Source organism: Castor canadensis, chromosome 13, assembly GCF_047511655.1.
Source record: "Castor canadensis chromosome 13, mCasCan1.hap1v2, whole genome shotgun sequence".
NCBI lineage: Eukaryota > Metazoa > Chordata > Mammalia > Rodentia > Castoridae > Castor > Castor canadensis.
This window is the reverse complement of record NC_133398.1, coordinates 39862679-39884998: the sequence shown is the minus strand read 5'-3', so window position 1 is coordinate 39884998 and position 22320 is coordinate 39862679. Positions and strand designations below refer to the sequence as shown.

General features: G+C 39.5%; 1 non-coding gene across 1 annotated transcript; it reads left to right on the top strand.

Annotated features, from left to right (window-relative positions):
- The first annotated feature begins 18147 nt into the window (after nt 1-18147).
- On the top strand, nt 18148-18273 carry LOC141416027 (small nucleolar RNA SNORA17). The gene has a single exon (XR_012440955.1). It is a non-coding gene; the product is annotated as a small nucleolar RNA SNORA17 (small nucleolar RNA).
- Nucleotides 18274-22320: the final 4047 nt, after the last annotated feature.

The window sequence follows — 22320 nt, the reverse complement described above, 5'->3', positions numbered from 1 at the left end:
GGAGGCTGAGATGGGAAGGACCATGGTTCAAGGTCAGCCCAGGCAGAACAAAAGTTCTCAACCAATAGCTGGGCAAGGTGGCACAGACCTATCATTCCAGCTATGTGTGAGGCTGAGATCTAGAGGACCGCAATTCCAGGACAGTCCAAGCAAAAATAAATAAATAAATTAGCAAGACTCAATCTCAACAGAAAAAGCTGGGTGTGGTAGTATGTGCCTGTCATCCCAGCTATCACAGGACGTATAAAATATAAGAATCAAGGTCCAGGCCAATCTGGGCAAAAAGCGAGACCTTATCTCAAAAATAACCAGAGCAAAAAGGAATGGAGATATGGCTCAAACAGTAGAGTGCCTGCCTAGCAAGTACAGGACCCTGAGTTCAAATCCCAGTACCACAAAAAAAAAAACCTTCAATCTTCTCAGCCCTTTACCTGCTCAAGTCAACTGTGTATTATAACTCATATAGGTCTCTCAGGTTCAGCCCTTTTCTCTTTTCTTCTTTACCACTGGCACTTTTAAGCCCAGACCTCATTCTCAAGATGTCTGTAGAAACCTCCTAAATATTTTTCCTGCCAGTAAAGTCAGTCCACCTTCCACACTTGGCAGAATTCTCTTCCTAAAAAATAAATTGGGTCATGTCATTCCCTGTTCTTAAAAGCGTTCATAGCCCATAGCAATGATGGGGTCTGTAGACCAACCATCTTTGAATCAGCTAGGGAGCTCATTAAGCTGTCATCTCCTACCGCATCCATCTCCTTGGAGAGAAGACCTAGGAATTCCCATTTTTAATGAGCTCCCCAGGTAATTTCTGTACCTGTTAATAGTAGAGAACCTCTGCCCTGCAGCAGAGAACCCAAGCTCCCTGCAGAAGTACAAGGCCCTTCCTTCACCCTCTGGGCCCAACTAGCTTCTGCACTGTGTGTCCTACACACCAGTCACACCACATTTCTCATTCACTCTTGCCCTTCCAGTGCCTCAAGCCTTTTTCTATACACTGCTCCTCTGCCTTCTTCTCCACCTAGCAAAACCCTGATCTACCTTCCTCTGTGAATCCTTTCCCTGCCCCATTAGGGTTGTTCTTCCTCATTCTCTCTTCCAAAACCCTGTCCTTATACCTTCATCATGGCCAGGCACTAGCCTCGCTGAGTTATAATTTGTCTAAGTGATAGTCTCCCAAATACACTGTAGTCTAATGTCATTAACTGACCAATTAAAAAACTCTTTATAATTGTCTACTGGATTCATTACAATCTTCCAATAAGTCAATTCATTTATCTAGAAAGTTACTGATTTTGGCAGTCTCACTGGATTCAGTACTGTTTAAAATTTTAAATTCTATGAGAACCAAACTAAATTTCTTTCATGACAAGGAAAAACAACCCTTAACATGCAAGTCAGACCTGACTCTGGAGTTTATTATGAATTTATAACTCATAATGAGTTATATCAACAAGAAACTGCCTGTTGTAGCTGTCGATACTATTCATAGAATTATAATTTGATATAATACTGTAATGTCACTGTTATGGTTAATTTTCTGTCACCTTAACTGAACCATGGGGCACCCATTTTGGCCAAACATTACTCTGGGTGTGTCTCTGAGGATGTTTCTGTATGAGATAAACATTTGAATGCATAGACTAATAAAACAGATCTTGCCCTCCCCTGCAAATGTGGGTGGGCCTCATCCAATCAATTAAAGACACAAATCAAACAGTTAGGCTGAATAAGAGGCTACCTGATCTAGCACTTTGGTCTTTTCCCAGCCTTCAGACTCAGACTGAAACATTTGCTTTTCTTGAGTCTCAACCCTGCCTCCTCTCAGACTGGAATTTATATCATCAGCTCTCTAGGTGCTCAAATCTTTAGTCTTAAACTAAAACTACACATTGGCTCTCCTAGATCTCCAGCTCACCAACTATAGATCCTGGGACTTCTCAATCTCCATAATTCTTTACACTCCCTCCTCACTTCCCCACCAAATGTGTATCTGCTGCCTCTACCACATCCCCAACTTCCATACGCAAGGATCCAACTGTCCACTTGACATCTCAACTAAGTTATCTCTTAATTAACTCAAAACTTCAACATGTTCAAAACAGAACTGATCTTGCTCCCCAAACCAAATTATGCCCAGTCTTCACCATCTTGTATGGGTCACTTTTTACCCATTTTCTCAAGTTAAAAACCTAGCTAGCACAAACTCATAGAGCAAACTCAATTCTCCTCTCATTTCCCTCAAGGAGTAAGTCAGTAAGTCTTACTGATTCTACCTTCAAACCCTTAACTACACCTCCACTAGTTTCAAAAGCCACCATCATCTTTCAACCAGGCTTAGCAATATCTTCCCAGTGGCTCTCTCTGCTTCTGCTCACTATTGCCCCCTGTAGTTTAGTCTCCATATAGCAGCCAGGGAAAATTAGACTCATTTGAAGTGACATTAACTCTGCTTAAAACTTCCAATGGAGAGATCGTGGGGGTGATTTAACCAATGTACAATGTAAGCCTATTTGTAATTGTCACAATGAATCCCCTCTTAAAACTAAAAAAATATTTTAAAGAAACCTTCCAATGGCTCTCCAGTCACACTTAGGAGTCAAAATCCAAATCTCTACAAAGCCATATGTGGCTACTTCTTCATCCTCACCTCCTACCTGTTCCAAGCCATTGTATCCCTACAATGTACAAGTCCCCTCCAGTCCCATAGTTGTTTCACAAATATTCCAAGTATCTTTCCTAACTCTGGGTCTTGGAGTTTTCTGTTCCCCTCCTGAAATGTTCTTTATATGGCTTATCATTCATGTGTCTTCTTCAAATGTCCCCTACTCAGGACACCTTCTGCCTGCCTTCCCAATACTCTCTGTTCCATTAAATCCACTTCATTTGTCTTCAGAGCTCTCCTCACTGTCTGGCATTTCTTTATTTACTGATTTGTTTGTTGATTTTCTCTCTATACCAAACCATAAACCCCATGAAGACAGGGCATTTGTTTGTCTTGCACATCTTCATATCCATGGTACCTGGAACACAATATGTACACACAAATAAATAAATAAATTCTCTTTTTATACACAGGACATGCTAAGAAAACAAATATTCTGTTGTTTGCAACTGATGTGCATCCTCTAAATAAACATGGAAATTATGTAACTCATCACATTTTCCTTTTTTCTTAACTTCCAGAAAGCTCAACTCTAAATTTTGTATTCAAGCCTAATTACTTGTCTTAAACTAGGTTCCTTTTTTTTTCTTTTTTTTCTCATGTTGGAGATTGAACCCAGGGCCTCACACATACTAAGCACACACTCTGTCCTCTGAGTTTTCTTTTTAATTATATCCCTATTACATGACCTGGTCTTTTATCATTATTGTAACATTTATACAGCTATCTTTTATTGTATGTCACTTCAGTCCCTTGGTGCAGGCTGATTATAAAGATTAATACTTACCTGTATGTTGATATTGTCTCTCTAACATGATTATAAGCAGGTCCATGTATAGCATCCCTTCATATGTCCTCAAACACATGTGGAGGGGAAGCACTTAGTACATTCACTCACTAACATTTTGAATTCACAGGTTTCAATACCAGTACCACATTTTGGTTCTGAATGAATAAACTGGGGTCTAGAGAAAAATTTCACTACCCTTTCAGAAAGGGAACAACGATTTGTTAGAAACAAGAAAGCAGAAGTTACTCTGTATAGTTATCTTTATCTCACCTAGCAAAAAACTCTTTGTCTTTCTTATTATTGCTTATGTTTTCTCTTCAACAAAATTAGAGATAAAGGCAGAACAAATTCTGCCTGGAAGCGAGGAGGGGTGGGGGGTAGAGGGAAGAAATGGCCCAAACAATGTATGCACATATGAATAAATGAATAAAATTTTTAAAATAAAATAAATAAAAAGGGAATCAGGAACTAGAGAAAAGGTTAGTTCGAGAAGAATTAATTTAGAAGGTAAAACACATGCACAGGAAAGCAATGCAAGTCAACTCCCTGAATAGTTATCCTTATCTCAACTAGCAAAAACCCTTGGTCCTTCCTATTATTGCTTATACTCTCTCTTATAAACATGGATGTGCAGGTGCCTCTGGAGTAACCTGTGTCACAGTCTTTTGGGTATATCCCCAAGAGTGGTATTGCTGGATCAAATGGTAGATCAATGTTTAGCTTTTTAAGTAGCCTCCAAATTTTTTTCCAGAGTGGCTGTACTAGTTTACATTCCCACCAACAGTGTAAGAGGGTTCCTTTTTCCCCGCATCCTCGCCAACACCTGTTGTTTGTGGTGTTGCTAATAATGGCTATTCTAACAGGGGTGAGGTGGAATCTTAGTGTGATTTTAATTTGCATTTCCTTTATTGCTAGAGATGGTGAACATTTCCTCATGTGTTTTTTGGCCATTTGAATTTCTTCTTTTGAGAAAGTTCTGTTTAGTTCACTTGCCCATTTCTTTATTGGATCATTAGTTTTGGGAGAATTTAGTTTTTTAAGTTCCCTATATATTCTGGTTATCAGTCCTTTGTCTGATGTATAGCTGGCAAATATTTTCTCCCACTCTGTGGGTGTTCTTTTCAGTTTAGAGACCATTTCTTTTGATGAACAGAAGCTTTTTAGCTTTATGAGGTCCCATTTATCTATGCTATCTCTTAGTTGCTGTTCTGCTGGGGTTTCGTTGAGAAAGTTCTTACCTATACCTACTAACTCCAGAGTAGTTCCTACTCTTTCCTGTATCAACTTTAGAGTCCCAACAGCAATTTTAAAAACCAGTACTAACTACGAAGACCAGGGGCCACAGTAGGTGTTGGTGTGGTGGACACAGCAGTTGTTCTCATTGGCATCCTTCCAGCTGGCTCTGGCCAGCATCCACATCCTTACAACTCTGTTGCAGGAGCTGCACTGCTATAAAGGTGCAAGACTTTGAGTTTCTGTAGGTGTTTCCTTGTCACCCCCCGCCCCAGACCCATACACAAATGAATCCATGATCTGCATTCTTTACACCAGAAGATCTCAGGATCCTTCTTGTTCAACAGGACAGAAAGACAAAAGGGAATGAACACATCACAACAGACACTCTACATCTACACTCTGCATTTCAGCATCCTGAGCCTCCCAATAGGCACTTTGCTCAGACATTAATGTTTACATGGGGGCTCAAAAATAACAGAGACAAAATTTGAATTTTACCTACAATTGAACCATATAACTGCAGGGTCAAAGTGACTTATATAATATGCTGGAGGGAGGGATTGCTGTTGTTGTATTTAATGATCTCAGAGCATCTTTCTCCATTACTGAGATACCTAGTCCAGCAAGGAAAAAGATGGGGAGGCTAGTTTCATACTGGGAGTAACAGCACTTTTGCTCAGGGGGCATTTGCTCCAACATAGACCATACCTAGACCCATTGACATCTTCAAAACCCTTTTGAATATTCATTATATGATATGTTATTTATTCTACCAAGAGAGCAGATTACAAGGAGCTGAAAGGCTACTCATGCATCTAATCAGCTTAGCTAGGCCAAATGGAAGGTAGTCATTCTTCAGGATTCTGCAGGCATTTGGCCCAGAAACATCACTGCTCCTCAGAGGATACCAAAATCCAAGGAGGCTTAAGTCTCATAAAATGCTGTAATATTTCCATATAATGTACACATATCCTCTCCTATACTTTAAATCGTCTCTAGATTAATGCTTCATGTAATATAAATACTTATTATACTATATTGTTTAGGGAATAATGACAAGAAAAATGTCTGTATGTGTTCAGTACAGCAGCAACATTTATGGTTATTTGAATTTGCAGATGTGGAACCCACAATAGAAACTGGTGACTATAAATTCACAATAACTTTTGGAAGAAATTATCCTAATGGCTCTATATACCAATAGAGATACAGCTATATCCAAACAAGAACACTCCATCATCAAAGTGTGCTTACTAAATACTTAATGTGTTCTGACCCCTATGTTTACAGCATCATCTCAGGTCTCCCCAGATCCCTAGAAGGAAGGTGCTGTCATTACCCATTTTCAAAGACTAGGAAACTGATCAAGGCGAAGACCTTACCTAGGTGGTGGAGCCAGCATTTGGATCCAGGAGAGCTATCAAGAGCTTCCATTCTTTGCCTCTAAACAGCACTATCTTCCCAGGGTGAGACAGGCCCCATGGGGATAGATGCTAAAGGAAAGACATCATCCCACACCACCACCTCTGAAGGGCAAGATGATTGCTGCTGAAGTGCCTTTATTTGCTAAATTAAACTACAGCAATAGCTGAAATTACACTTTCACTTTAACCTAGATGATAATATTTGAAGTTTCCTCCTAAAAAACAAACATATGGGCATAAGAAAACACCTACCAAACAGAACTTTCTCAAAAGAAGAAATTCAAATGGCCAAAAAACACATGAAAAAATGCTCACCATCTCTAGCAATAAAGGAAATGCAAATTAAAACCACACTAAGATTCCACCTCATCCCTGTTAGAATAGCCATCATTAGCAACACCACAAACAACAGGTGGTGGCGAGGATTCGGGGAAAAAGGAACCCTCTTACACTGTTGGTGGGAATGTAAACTAGTACAACCACTCTGGAAAAAAATCTGGAGGCTACTTAAAAAGCTAAACATTGATCTACCATTTGATCCAGCAATACCACTCTTGGGGATACACCCAAAAGAATGTGACACAGGTTACTCCAGAGGCACCTGCACACCCATGTTTATTGCGGCACTATTCACAATAGCCAAGTTATGGAAACAGCCAAGATGCCCCACCATTGATGAATGGATTAAGAAAATGTGGTATCTATACATAATGGAATTTTATGCAGCCATGAAGAAGAACGAAATGTTATCATTTGCTGGTAAATGGATGGAATTGGAGAACATCATTCTGAGTGAGGTTAGCCTGGCCCAAAAGACCAAAAATCATATGTTCTCCCTCATATGTGGACATTAGATCAAGGGCAAACACAACAAGGGGATTGGACTTTGAGTACATGATAAAAGCGAGAGCACACAAGGGAGGGATGAGGATAGGTAAGACACCTAAAAAATTAGCTAATATTTGTTGCCCTAAACTCAGAGAAACTAAAGCAGATATCTTAAAAGCAACAGAGGCCAATAGGAAAAGGGGACCAGGAACTAGAGAAAAGGTTAGATCAAAAAGAATTAACCTAGAAGGCAACACACACGTACAGGAAATTAATGTGAGTCAACTCCCTGTATAGCTATCCTTATCTCAACCAGGAACACTTGTTCCTTCCTATTTTTGCCTATACTCTCTCTTCAAAAAAATCAGAGATAAGGGCAAAATAGTTTATGCTGGTTATTGAGGGGGTGGGGGAGAGAGGGAGGGGGCAGAGTGGGTGGTAAGGGAGGGGGTAGGGGCAGGGGGGAGAAATGACCCAAGCCTTGTATGCACATATGAATAATAAAACAATAAAAAAAAAAAAGAAAACACCTACCAAATGATTTCTGGGGAGATGAAACATTTGAAAAGACTTTACCAATTGACCTCAATATAGATATATTTTTAAAACAAAAATTCTAAGCTCCTCTACACAAGAACACACACACACACACACACATACATAGCTCACAAATAATATATTCTACACTACACACATGCAGCACACACAAATTCATCACATAAAAATATACTATAACCATACATGCAAACAACACACTTATACACATATGTCTCTCCCAACACAAGAAAAACACACACTTAACCACAGATACACAAATACTCCACACATACAAGATAACTACGCCACACAAATCACACACACATAAGCCTCTGAACAGCAAAGTGGTGTGTGCTGATGGCCTCTCCTTGTGATCCCTTTCCTGCCACCACTTACGGTATAATTGTACCTTTCATTTTCAATTTGAAGTGCACAGCTCTGCAGGAGCAATTGTTTCAAACTTGAGAATTAAATGACAATTTTCGTTAATTTTTTATAATAAAAATGCAGTTTATATGAGCAAAAAAGAAAGATATGGGTTTCAAAACTCATACTCTTTTTTTTATTCATACGTGCATACAATGCAAAACTCATACTCTTAAGCTTCCTAAATCATTATAATTTTAAAATCATGAGTCTGCCATTAGGGAGAAAAAAGAAATCCATTTTGCAATCTGTATGTTCTTAAAACAATTTTCTTACTGTGACTTATACTGTAGATGCCTTGTGCAAGTGTAAAAGAAAATAAGAAATAGTTATGTAAGATGAACTTCAGTGACATGAGAGGCCATTTGGGTGGATGGCCTTTTCTAGCCTTCCCTGACTTGGGCTCCTTGTATTGCCCACACCAAGGAAAAAAAAAAAAAGTATTCTCACAGAGTTGAGAAGAACTCTTGGCATAGAATACTAGTGGGAAAAGGGATGAATTTCAAACTTGTTCTAAACAATACTTCCAGTGTCTAGTGACAAGCACTCTCTGAGACCTAATAGTATACAGTCCTTTTAGTCTGCTAATTAAAAACCTTTACAGATAAATAAACATGATAACCTGGATTGGATCCTGGAAGACAAAGGACATTAGTGGGAAAATGGGTAAAATCCAGGTGAATTCTGCAGTTTAGTGGGTATTGGTGTACCAATGTCAGTTCCCTAGTTTTGACACTGTACTATGACTGCATAAGATGCTAATGTTAGGTGAAGCCAGGCAATGGGCTTATAGACTCCTCATTATCCTTACAACTCTCCTGTAAATTTGAAATTATTTCAAAATAATTTTTAATATTTGTGGTAAAGAATACTTTCCCTCTCAATCTATGCTTTCTTACATAAAGAGGACACTTGGTCATTATTTCTTGGATAATTCTAAATCTCTGTTTCTAAATCTCTATTTATTTTTTCAATCGTCTTTATTCTCTTACTCAATCCATTTGACATGTATGTATGATTCTGTACAACAGTAAGAACTAACAGGTGCTAGGCACTTTACCAAAACCCAGAAATCATTTACATAGATCTCATTAAAGGACTCCCAAGAGTCAGTGTGCTCAAATGACACAGAGATTTACTTCGTTATTTTCTGATTTGAGCACCAGCCCCAATTTTAAAACAATTAAGCATTAATCACAATAACCAAAAATAGAAGCAACCCAGTGTCCATCAAAAAAATGAATGGATAAAGCAAAATGCGATATGTATATATACAATGGAATAATCCTCACCTTTAAAAAGGAAGGAAACTCTGACACATGCAACAACATGGATGAACTTCAATAACATTATGCTACATGAAATAAAGCCAGTCCATAACTTGATTCCACCTGGTGCTGGTTACTAGGGCTAGGACAGAGGAAATTAGGAGTTGTTAATGGGGTTAGAGGCTCAGTTTTACAACTGACACTGATCCTACCACAATATGAATGTAGTCAATATTACTGAGCCGCATACTTAAATGTGATTAAAATGATAGATTTTGCTACATATATTTTACCATAATTTAAATTTTTAATATTTTTAATCTTATATCTTAGGGAACTAACATCACATCTCATTTTTTGTTACTCAACAAAGTCAAGGGTTGAATGTGGGCTACCAGCCCACAGTATGGAATCACGACTTTCTAAACTTTTAATATCTTTATCATACAAATATATATAAGAAAAATTTAAAACCAGACTAGCCAAAAAAGAATACAATCATTTTAAAATTACCACCATTGCACCACCCAGTGATAACCCCAAATAACATTCTGTTGAGTTCAACTAGACATAGTTACTTTTGCAGGCCTAAAGCTTGTCTTTGGCATGATTTTAGCAGCAATTTTTTTTTAATTTTTTATTATTCATATGTGCATACAATGTTTCCCCCTTCCCCCCACCCCCACCCTTACCCCCCCACCCCCTCCCTCTCCCCCCCCCTCGATACCCGGCAGAAACTACTTTGCCCTTATCTCTAATTTTGTTGTAGAGAAAGTATAAGCAATAATAGGAAGGGACAAGGGGTTTTGCTGGTTGAGATAAGGATAGCTATACAGGGCATTGACTCACATTGATTTCCTGTGCGTGTGTGTTGCCTTCTAGGTTAATTCTTCTTGAACTAACCTTTTCTCTAGTTCCTGGCCCCCTTCTCCTACTGACCTCAGTTGCTTTAAAGTATCTGTGTTTTTCTGCGTTGAGGGCAACAAATGCTAACTAATTTTTTAGGTGTCTTACCTATCCTCACCCATCCCTTGTGTGCTCTCGCTTTTATCATGTGCTCAAAGTCCAATCCCCTTGTTGTGTTTGCCCTTGATCTAATGTCCGCATATGAGGGAGAACATATGATTTTTGGTCTTTTGGGCCAGGCTAACCTCACTCAGAATGATGTTCTCCAATTCCATCCATTTACCAGCGAATGATAACATTTTGTTCTTCTTCATGGCTGCATAAAATTCCATTGTGTATAGATACCACATTTTCTTAATCCATTCATCAGTGCTGGGGCATCTTGGCTGTTTCCATAACTTGGCTATTGTGAATAGTGCCGCAATAAACATGGGTGTGCAGGTGCCTCTGGAGTAACCTGTGTCACAGTCTTTTGGGTATATCCCCAAGAGTGGTATTGCTGGATCAAATGGTAGATCAATGTTTAGCTTTTTAAGTAGCCTCCAAATTTTTTTCCAGAGTGGTTGTACTAGTTTACATTCCCACCAGCAGTGTAAGAGGGTTACTTCCCCTCCACCCCAGCATCCTCGCCACCACCTGTTGTTTGTGGTGTTGCTGATGATGGCTATTCTAACAGGGGTGAGGTGGAATCTTAGTGTGGTTTTAATTTGCATTTCCTTAGCAGCAATCTTAAAGATACCCTACACCTTCAGAATGCTGTCAAGAGTCAAGAGACTGAAAATTTGAGTCTTAGAAAGGAGCTTAAAGGTTGATCAGCAGAGTCTCCTCATTTTATAGAGAACTGGGAAACAAAAGCTCAAAGAGGACTTATGTAGGCAGGCAATGAGAAAACCAGGCTTTTGGTATAAATATTAAGCAAGTCAGAGGAGAAAATAATGAAGGTCAAATCAAACAGAATGATATTGAGATTACTTATGTCCCAGAAATGGTCTAGTGCTTAACAGGAAAAGATCTTACCCAGGCTTTCTGGGCAGAAATCAGGCTCTGCTTGCAATTTATTGGCTACTTGACCTTTGTCCAGTTACCCAACTTCTTTAAGCCTTATCTGTAAAATGAGAACAATAATAGTCTTATTTATAGATTGTAAGAAATAAAAGAAATAGTTCAAGTAATGCACAGAATAATCACTTATAAATGTTGATTACAATTACTGATACTAAAAAAGAAATCTTCACAAGCAAGGATAATAAGAATGAACCCAATTCACAACACCTTATGTGCTTGCCCTCGCCCTTCCCCAAGAATCTCTGAAAGTTCAGGCACAATTAAGCCTGGTGGGGGAACCTGAATTGTCACCTTCCTCCATTTCATTTCTATACTCAGCTTGTTCTTTCACTAACAGTATGTTTGCATTACACAGGTCAGTTAAGCACGACGATGCTTAGAGAAGCCCCAGACAGGACCTCACCTGTGAGGGAGGGTTCCAGAGCCAACAGCGTAAGTATGAAAGCTGTCTGAAGCCAACACCGTATAGGTCACATTGAAAGGCTCCCTGCAACCTTGCTTTTAGAATCCTCTGGATTCATCCCTACATCTGCAGAGACACTGAGCCAGTGAGGAGGTTTTACTTCACTCTGACACCAGACCAGCACAATCAGGTTTGAGAGGAGTATTTTTAATGAACTACTATATGGAAAACCACTGACTATAAAGTGTTATTCCAAACATAGTGCCAGCCTCATTTCATAAGCATAAGGGTACCATTAAGTTACTTTCAAAGTAATGAGTTTCCAGGTGTGGTGAGGATGCCAACTGACAATACGTTTCCTGATACTTGATACCTCTCTGTTCCCAGTCCCACTCCAGTTTCTATCACTTTGGGAGGCTATAGATTGATAAATAGAATCCAGATCAAAGCTGGGCATGGTGGCTTACCAAAACTTGTAATCCCAGCTACTCAGGAGACTAAGGCAAGAAGATGAAGCGTTCAAGGCTTCATCAGCTTGTTCATCAGCTTCTTTAGCCTGGGCTAAAGACATAGCTCAATTGGGAGAGCACTTGCTAGCATGCACAACAAGATCCTGAGTTCAAGCCCCAGTACTGAAGGGCTGTGGGCATGGCTCGAGTGGTAGAGTGCCCACCTAGCAAGTTTGAGGCCTTGAGTTCAAACCCAGTATCAAAAAATAAAATAAAGTAATTCACAGTACTTGAAAAAAGGAGAGAAAATCCAAATTAAATCAGAAGAATTGAAGAAGAGAACCATTCTGCAGCATCACATGATCAACAAAGTAGTACAAAGAAGAAATAACAGGAAACACAGATTGCAGATATTTACCTTGGTCCCCAAACACTGACCACACCCTGGTTGCACAGCCACCTATGCTTAAAACCTTAGATGAACTTGACTGGAACCACTAATTCTTAGGCACTTGCAAAAAAAATGTACTTGATTTGTTCACAAACATTTTGATATTATAAAAGAATGTGTTATCTATTTAGATGTTAATTAAAGGCAACAGACACTGGTGGAGGAGGAGGGGAAACACATTCAACTGAAAAAACAGATGGAGATCATCAGCACATAGGTGTCTAACTGACTAAAGAAATATAAAACTAGGACAATCTCATTAGTGCTTGACACTAAGGAAAGGTATAATCCACAAGCCAGGAAGTTCTGAAATAGTGAGAATGGTGACCAGAATGAAGAGAGAGGGCAGGAGCCAAGAGCCAACCTGTCCACAGAAAATTAGTTTGAGTGAAGGAGAGCTGAATCCCCTAAAGAACCCTTTCCTCTAGAGGAGCTTCCCCTCAATGGACCAGGAAGGAAGGAGGGCTGGGGGCCCCAGGGCATAAACTCCAACCATGAATAGCAGTGGAAGAAGGAGGCACATCTTCCAAGTATGGCAAGGACAGCCCTGAGACCACTCAAGACACTGCCCAGAAGAGGCTTGGTAGGGATCGGCCGTTTCCAGGAAGAGTGGGGGGCTCTTCCCAAATATCATGGACAGGGAGAAGCCCAGCCACAGCAAGTCTGGCTCCTGGCATCATCATTTCCTAAGAGACAACTGTGCCATATGTCCTGCCAAGACTGCCCCAGGCTTAACAACCTGCATACTCCCCTCAGGCTGTCCCATTGCTGAGCCAGGGAAACAGCCTCCAGCTCTAATCTAGGAGGAAGATCCTAAATGCATCCAAGTGGAAAGTGAAAATTCCACCCAAAAAATACACTTACGTATTTTGAGGATAAACACCAGTCTCGGGTAGAATCTCAGATCAAGTTTCAGTAAGGAGAAACATTGTCACAATGAGGTAAGAAAGCCTATTTCTTAAATCTAATACTGTAAAAGAACACAGAAATCCAGAGGAAATAAAGTAGCATAACAAGACCTGTTAAAAATTTTCTCATTTGTTTCAGCAATAGCAGGCTTTGTGCTTCCTTGCAGAGGTTGGTGGCAGGAAGTAGGAGTTGCTACCATGTTTCCCTGTGGCTCCAAACCCTAAGACAGTTAAAAGACTTGCCATATGTCCTGAGAGAAAAATTGCTCTGAGGGGACTGGAAGGTGTGAGTTTCCTCAGACCAAGAGACTCCCAGGGCTAAAGGCTTGGCTCAAGTGGTAGAGTGCCTGCCTAGCAAGCGCAAAGTCTGAGTTCAAACCCCAATACTGCCAAGAGAGGAGAGATAGAGACCAAGAGACTCCCAAAAGCCTGCCAGAGGGGTCAGAAGTCCAGTAATTCTTCATGTAGTTAAGACCAGAGCCCTTTCCCTGGTCAAGCCTAGAGTCAGCACAGAAATCCCTAAAAGGTTCTTGGGTGTGCCAAAGAGCTGCCTGCTCCATGCCTGGCACAGAAACAGCAGAACTCAGAACCTGAAGGTTCAATGCCAGATGGCCCAGAGATATCAGTGCAGATGGAGAACCAAGGCCTAGAACACACACCTCAAGGTCTGTAAGACCCTCTTCTACCAACCTGGAATGGAAAAGGCCATATTTAAAAATTAAGTAAATTTCCCACCAATCTAATAGAATGGGGTCCAGAGTCAAAATTAAGGCAATAAAATAAGCTGAGAGTTTTAAGTGCACTGGTTCTTGTATATCCAAGTAAGTGTTCCCTACACATCTACTCTCATTGAGTTCTGGGGGAAAAAAGGAATTACATGTGTATGAGTAACTCTAAAAATTAGACAGAAAAAAAAAGAAGAAAACTGATTTTAAAAAAGGGCAATAGACCTAAATAGACATTTCTCAAAAAAGACATGAAATGTCCAACTTGTATGTGCAAAAATGGTCAACACCTCTAATCACAACGGAAGGGGAAATCAAAACCACAATGGTACACCACCTCACCGCAGTATCTATTATCAAAAAGACTAAAGAGTACACATGTTGGCAAAGATTTGGAGAAAAAGGAAGCCTTACTCACTGTTAGTGGAATGTAAATTAGCACAACCATTATGGAAAATAGTGTGGAGATTCCCCGAAAAATTAAAAGGAGGCCTACCATATGATCCAGCAATCCCACTACTGGGTAGATATACAAAAGAAATAAAATTAGTATCTCAGAAATATCTGCATTCTCATGTTTACTACAGAACTATTCATAACAGCCACAAAATGAAAACAATGTAAGTGGCCATCAACTGATGAATGCGTAAGGAAAATGCATTCCTACACACAATGGAATACTATTCTACCATGAAAAAATAAATTCTGTTCATTTGCAACAACACAAATAGAATTGGAGAATATTATGTTAAGTGAACTAAACCAGGCACGGGAGGACAAGAAGCACACAATTTCCCTCATATGTGGAATCTAAAAGAGCTGATCTCATCAGAGTTAAGAGTTAGAATGGTAATTACTAGAGGCTGGGGAGAGTAAGCCGGGAGGAGATAGGGAAAGGTTGATCAAAGATTACTAAGTTACAGTGAGACAGGAGTAACAAGCTCTGAGGAGCTATTGCACAGGATGGTGAGTATAAATAACGAGATGTACTGCCATTCATTTCAAAAAGCTAGATGAAAGGATTTTTAAAGCTTTCACCATAAAGAAGTTATAGATTTTTGAGGAGATACATAAGCTTAACTTGATTCAAACATTGTACAATATACATATAAGTCAAACCATTATATGGTATTCCTATAATATGTATAATTTTTATGTTTTTATTATTAAATGGTTAAAGATAAACTTCAAAAAATGAATGCTATGAAACGGTAATCCTTAAATGATCTGCCTGCTTTTCCGTTTTCTTTTTCAGGTTCTTGAAAGATGAAGCCTCTTTAGTTCAAATGTCCATTCCTGGTCCATCAGCCTGGCCTGGGAGGGAGGGAGTGCTCTGCTGTGTTGCCCTTGCCCAATGGACATGTGGACACATCAGGGACAAGATGTTAAGCAATCATCTGCATTGGAAAAGCATCTCACTGAGACCAGGACAAACTAAAAAGAGATGAGAGCAGGAAGGAAAGTTGTGATTCTCGTTGTATGAGGACAGAAGCTTAACAAGAACTGGAAGGATTACAGAGTAGAGTCAACACAGCAGAAAATTAAATCAGTAATGACTGAGACATTTCTCAGAAAGTTAAAGAAGGGAAACAGGTAAAATTATGAGAAAGAAAATAAGGAAAACTGAGAGCAGAGACCAGCACCCAACATTTAATTTATGTGCTAAATAAAGAACAAATAGAAAAGCAACAATCTTAAAAAGAAAAAAAAAAAAAAACTTGCCTGAACTGAAAAACTAATTATATCCTTAGATGAAAAGGGCTCATTAGGAACAGGTGGAATTAATGACAACAGACCAACATCCAGAAATGCAAGGATGCAAATACTGAATTCCAAGGTAAGAAATTTATTCATGTAGCATCTGGGAAGCAAAAATAAAGTTACCTACAAAGAAAAAAAATGTCAAGCTAACCTTTGCCAAAACACACACACACACACACACACACACACACACACACACACACACACAAATTCCCCACCAGTCAAGTTGTGTTTTCCATGAAAAACAACATGACAGCTGAGATGTGCAAGCCTCAGATCTCATCACCCACATAGCCTTCCAGGGAAACTCCTCAGATAGCTTCCTCCAGCCAAAACACGGAAACCAGAGCATAGATACACCCAGGATGAAAAGATTGCAGTGACCACTATAGTCCTGTCAACATGAAAGTTCAGGTAACCACAGATGTAATTGAAAAGTCATATTTTTGTAAAAAAAAAAAAAAACACATAGTATAAAGAAATACATAAGCATATACATCAATTTCTAAATTATCCAGAGCTGGGTGAACTTATTTTAACTAGTTTCATTAAAATATAATAATAGTAAAAAGAAAGAATAGGAAGGAGGAAGAGATAAAAGTAGGTCAAGCCAGATACCAGTGGCTCATGGGTATAATCCTAGATTCTGAGGCAGCAGAGAGCAGGAGGGTCACAGTTCAAAGCCAACCTGGGGAAATAGTTTATGAGACCCTATCTCAAAAATACCCAACACAAAAAATGGGCTGGTAAAGTGGCCCAAGCGGTAGAGTGCCTACCTAGCAAGTATGAGGCCCTGAGCTCAAACCCTAGTACCATCCAAAAAAAAAAAGTAGGTTAAGTATGGGAGATCAATTTAAAATCATCTGAAGCTATAGCAAAATTCTTCCTGAGGCTTTTTACAAATAGGGTAATGTGTGCTTATGCCATGGCCTTTTAATAAAGAAATATATAAACATTAACATTTAAACCAAAAATATACATCATAATAGTGAATTTGTAAAAAATTAAAATTATTATAGGTACAGGGATAGGAACTTAAACTTTAGAAAGCGCCTATTGTTCAAAAACATAGAGCCAGCAGAGTTTCACTTCATGTTCTGCTGTGTGGGATGGCCCTTGTCTTAGACAGCTTTGATACTTAGACAAAGTATCAAAGACCAGGTGGCTCAAATAACACATTTGTTTCTCATCATTCTGGTTACTGGGAAGTCCAAAGTCAAGGTGCCAGAAGACTTGGTTCTTGGTAGGGCTCTCTTCCTAGCTTGTAGACAGCTTCCTTCTCACTGTGGGTTCACATGGCCTTTGCTTGATGCATGTGCATGGGGAGAGAGGGCTCTTCTGTAATGCTCTTCTATAAAGAGCACTAATTCTATATAAGGATCCCACCCTCATGACCTAATCTGAACCCTATTGTCTCGCAAAGGCCCCAGCTCCAAACACCATCACACTGGGGATTAGGGCTTCAACATATGAACTGGGGGAGGGAGACACAAGCATTCACCCATAACAGCCCTCCACCTCTCATCAGATCTGCAGCTGTAGTGCAGCACCCAGTAAGGTCTGTAGGCCACACCACTGTCCTCTGCAATATCCTCCACCCCCACGGGGCTTTATGGGCCTGCTCGGTTGTGAGGAAGCATGCACAGAGCAGTTTCCAGAAGCTCAGGTCCCAGCACCACAGAGCTCTAGCACCCAGTGTCCTCCTCTGTCCTGGCCTACACAGCCCTGAGTCTAGCCTGTCACCTGTGAGTCATCCATCATGTAACATTTCAGGCACAGGGGAGGTGACCCAGAGAGCATGGAGAGTAATCCCTTAGCTCCCTCCTGGGAGGATGGGCAGGGAAATGGGACGGGGCAGAGTGGGAAGGTTGGCAGCTCCATCCTAGGTGTGCTTCATTTCCCTAAAAAAGACAAAAAACCCAATTCAGCCAGCTGAGTGGCCTGTGAGTGGCTTCAGTGGCCCTCAAGTTTAGAGCTGGGGAGGGCAAATGGAGGAAAAGAAGAAGCTAGATTGAGTGGGGTGTTTCTCAATGGGAAGGAGTGACTGGAGGAGGAAAAGCATAGGGTTGAGGAATAAATCCAATATGTTTTTGTATAAATGTTGGTTATAATTCACCTTTAACAAAGTCTCAGACATTTACTGTGAATCATTTGCATCACTGAACATGTGCTGGGGGTGTGGCTAAGTGGTGGAGCACACACTTGGCATGCATGAGGCCCTGGCTTCAACCTCCAGCACAATAACAACAAAAGAAATCACTGAACATTCAAGCTATTCATTATTCCTCTTCATAAAAATCACAATTACACTGCCCTGGAGGCATTGCAGGTGTGGTTCTGTGTCACACTTGTGTCAGTAGGTGGCAGAAGTAATGTTATATCTAAGCACAGTGTTTTGACCCATGAACATTTGCACAATTAGTAGCCTGACACTTGAAGAAAAACACTATTAAAATAATATAATTTACCACTGGACACTAGTGGCTGAAATCAGAAATCCAGAGCACTGGAGTTCGAGGCCACTCTGGGCAAAAAGTTAGAAGGCCCCTATCTAAACTAATAGCTAGGTACAGTGGTACATACCTGTCATCCCAGCTACTGCAGAAAGCATAAATAAGATTCCCTCCCAGGTCAGTGTGAGCAAAAAGTAAGACTCTACTTCAAAAAAAAAAAAAAGCAGAGCAAAAGCATTTGCAAAAGCAAACGTATTTGGCTTTAATTTGCAGGCTTTCAAATTCTAGCTAACAAGCACTTTACTGATAAATTGACTTCTATTCTTAGAGGATAAAATGTATTTCTCTTCTTATAATTTTCTTTCTTTCTGAAGAAGGATTTTTGTAATTTTCTTACACACACCAGTTGACATAATTTGAAATGAATATACTTCTGAAGAGGAAGATAGCCTTGAAACAGGGTTGTAAAACATGGTAAACTGTCAATTAAAAGCTGTAACCTCGGACAGACCTGTGAGGAAATGCCCATTAGAGCCATGCAAAAGTTCGGGACCGAGATGAAAGGCATCATGCAGAGATAAGCACCCATTCCTGCCTTTCTTTGTCTCCACTTGTAAATAAACTTTCCAAAGCAGGACTCCCCTGCTGTTCTTATCTAAACCTTAGGTCTCTAATCCACTACTAGCCCTACTTTATGGGAGAGCACATTCCTTGTAACCTGATGCCCTGCACTGCCTTTTAAATATCCTGTGAATCCTTTGTTCAGGGCTCAGACACAGGTACACGTCTGGGCCTGCTAGCGTAAAATTAAAATCTGAGTTCTCCATTCCTCTGAGTGTCGCTTGGCTTCTCCTCTTACTATATTGCCACAACACTTCCAAGGTACAGATAATTTCCACATTCTGTAATTCATTCCAGGGCATTAAAACTTAGGAAACAATTTCCTTGATTTAACAAAAATACTCCTGAATAGAATAAGAAAATGAAAAATCACATCCCTTTCATGTATGGCTATTAGTTTTAGGATCAACACAGGGCGATCCACTATGACAGCTATTATTTAAGTTGTTTGGATATTTTAGCAAATGGGGATTTGAGGAGAGACAATAAAAGGAAGTAAGTATAACTATCTGAAAGGAAAAAAATTATCATATGATAATCTACCTAGAAACTTCAGTAAATCAACTGCCAAACTATCAGAACTAAAAATCGAACATTAACTGAAAAGCTAGCTACAAAATAAATTATCTAAATAACTGACTTCCCTATATGTGAGAAATAAGCCAAAAAGATGATGAAAAATATACAACCCACTCCCATGCAACAATATCTCCTTACATAAAAAGAATGACCACCCCTGACTACAACTGGGTTAATTCAATAAGAAGGAGCAACCCAACTAGCTGAATCTTGTCCTTGAAACATTTTTTAAATTTTACATGCTGAAGTCCAACTTTTCCTAAAATGCATGGCAATTTTCCTGTTTCAAGGGAGCGGGCAGTAATGAGTCTTTCCTTGTGACTCAGGACCGTCAGTAAGAACATCGGCTCTCCCATAGGGACCATTTTAGAAATCTGGAGGAATTACTGGTCTGTTGCTTCTATACTGAAAGCCTCTGGATTATACTCTCTTTGTAAACTCTTTGAAACAGTTCTTTTGAAATGATTTGTTCTGAATCCCACTTCAAAGTCAGAATGGCATCTGTCACTTCTTACTACTGTCACCATCACAGGCTTCTAACAGTTCCTTCCCTAATGTCTAATTTCTACTAAGGATTTATACTAAAGTGTAAAAATGGTGTCTAAAGGAAAAGCAAAAATTTGGCTCACACTGAGGCCCACTCCTGAGCAAAGAATATGAATTTTTATCATATGAACTTTTTAAAGTTGATTTTGGTTGTCTTTTTAAATTTTTTTCTTCCAAGTTTTTATTGTTTTTAGCATTTGTAAATAATTGTGTTTTTATGATGAGTCTAGAAGAGAATAAGATTATGTCTCAAAGAGAATCACTTTACAAACAGTTCTGTGAGGAAAATTCAAAAACTAAGAAAAAAATCAAACTAGACTATTGAGTAACAAGGACAGAGGTGTGTGACATATTGCTACCTAGAAACTAGGGCAAGAAGCCCTTAGCTCTTAGGCAGTCCTATTTCTGTAAAAGAAATATGTATGTTTGTATATGAATAGAAAAATCTGAAGAAATTGGGAGTCATTATTTCTGAGATATAGAATTACTGAGAACTTTTATTTACAATGTCATTTATTTATGTAATGTTCAACTGTTTTATAAGAAGCAGGTGCTTTTGTAAGCATAAAAGCAATAGAGATTTTAAAACACAGTCCCTGATATCTTCTCAGAATATAAGTTTCTGATAGTCACAGGTGTCAGTTGAACACTCCTCTACATACCGCCTGCTGCCCCAAAGAAGGAACTTCTAATGAACCTCAATCTTTTTAGGACCCCAAAAATAGAGTATTGAACTCAAAGCCAATCTTATAGACAGGGTAAGTTCCCAAAAAGGGTTGACAACTTCCCACCGAAGAAGACATCAGTCTAGAAATCTGCTGGATACCATAGTAAGCAGAGTTTCAAGAGCCTGTCAAAGTCTTGGCAAGCTTATAACCACTACAGCCACCCTCTAAGCTATACTAGAATTACAGTGAAAGTGTACTTCGCTGGGAAGATCTCTAGCAACCATAAAGATTTTTTTAAATCTACTTCAATTTCTAATAAAAACATTGGTAATTTAGAATGCAAAACCAACAAGCACCGGTAGGATTTTTTTCCTGGTACATACTGAGGAATACCACAAGACAACTTCTGCCCGGCATTTTCTCTCTACCCTACACTAATCTGTATAAAACATTCACATGGACTAAGGCATGAACTCCAGAATACTCCAGTTTAAGTAAAAATTCATTCACTACCATAAGTACAAGTTAAGTATTGCCACATACACACACACACACACACACACACACACACACACAAAGTTGCTTAACAGAGTATCCCACAATCGAGAGCCATGCAACGGGAAGTGTTTATTCTCACATTCATACAGCTACAGGTCTGGCTGAGACAGCTCTCACTAAGGGATGGGGGCAGCTCTGCTCTACCAGACATGGAGTCCTTCTGGGAATCGTAGAAGACCTGGGATATGTTTATGGCAACACCAAACAAAAGAGGCAAGTGCTGGGGACATGATTCAAGTGGTAGAGAACCTGCCTAGGAAGTGCAATGTCCTGAGTTCAAACCCCAGTACTACCAAAGTTGGCAGGGTGGTGCAAACCAAAAGTCAGAAGCAAATCTAAAGCCTTTGCAATCACTATTTCTACTAATATCCCACGGGCTAAAGCAAATCATATAACAAATACTAACATCAGTAGGACAGGGAAATACACTCCATCTCTATGAGAGGAACCACAAAGTCACATGACAAAGGATGGGGACACCAGGTGGGTTGAAGAATTGAGAATAACAATGAAGTCCTCCAAATCTAGCACTAGATTGGTTAACTCACTGTTAATCAGTAGTACTGTAACATTTCTGTTTTATATTTAGCTAGTCTTAAAAGAAGGGCACTAAGTTAAAAGGACAGAGGAAAGGGGAAAGTGGGAGGTGGAAATGTGTAGCATTTGGACATTGCCTGGGAAAGGAGAAAATGCTGAGGCAGGTCACAGTGGAGACCCCTGGAAGAGGACATAACAAAAATCTACACCCTCATGAATGAAATTCACTAAGTAAAATTTAGAAATGAAGGAAACCAGAGAAGACAGCAGGAAGACACAAGAAAATCTCAGAGAAAGACAAATTTATCAAAAACTATACAAAGAAATGAAGCCATTCAGGCATAATGTGTTTCTCCACTTGATACCAGCATATTTGTGTGGCCATCCTAATCTATTATCCATGGCTTATGATTTGTAATCTCAAAGTGACTGTGAACCCTTATAAGAATCTCTCTATAAGAGAAAAGAAGTGTGTGTGCATGCATGCGCGCACGCGTGTGTGTGTGTGTACAAACAGAA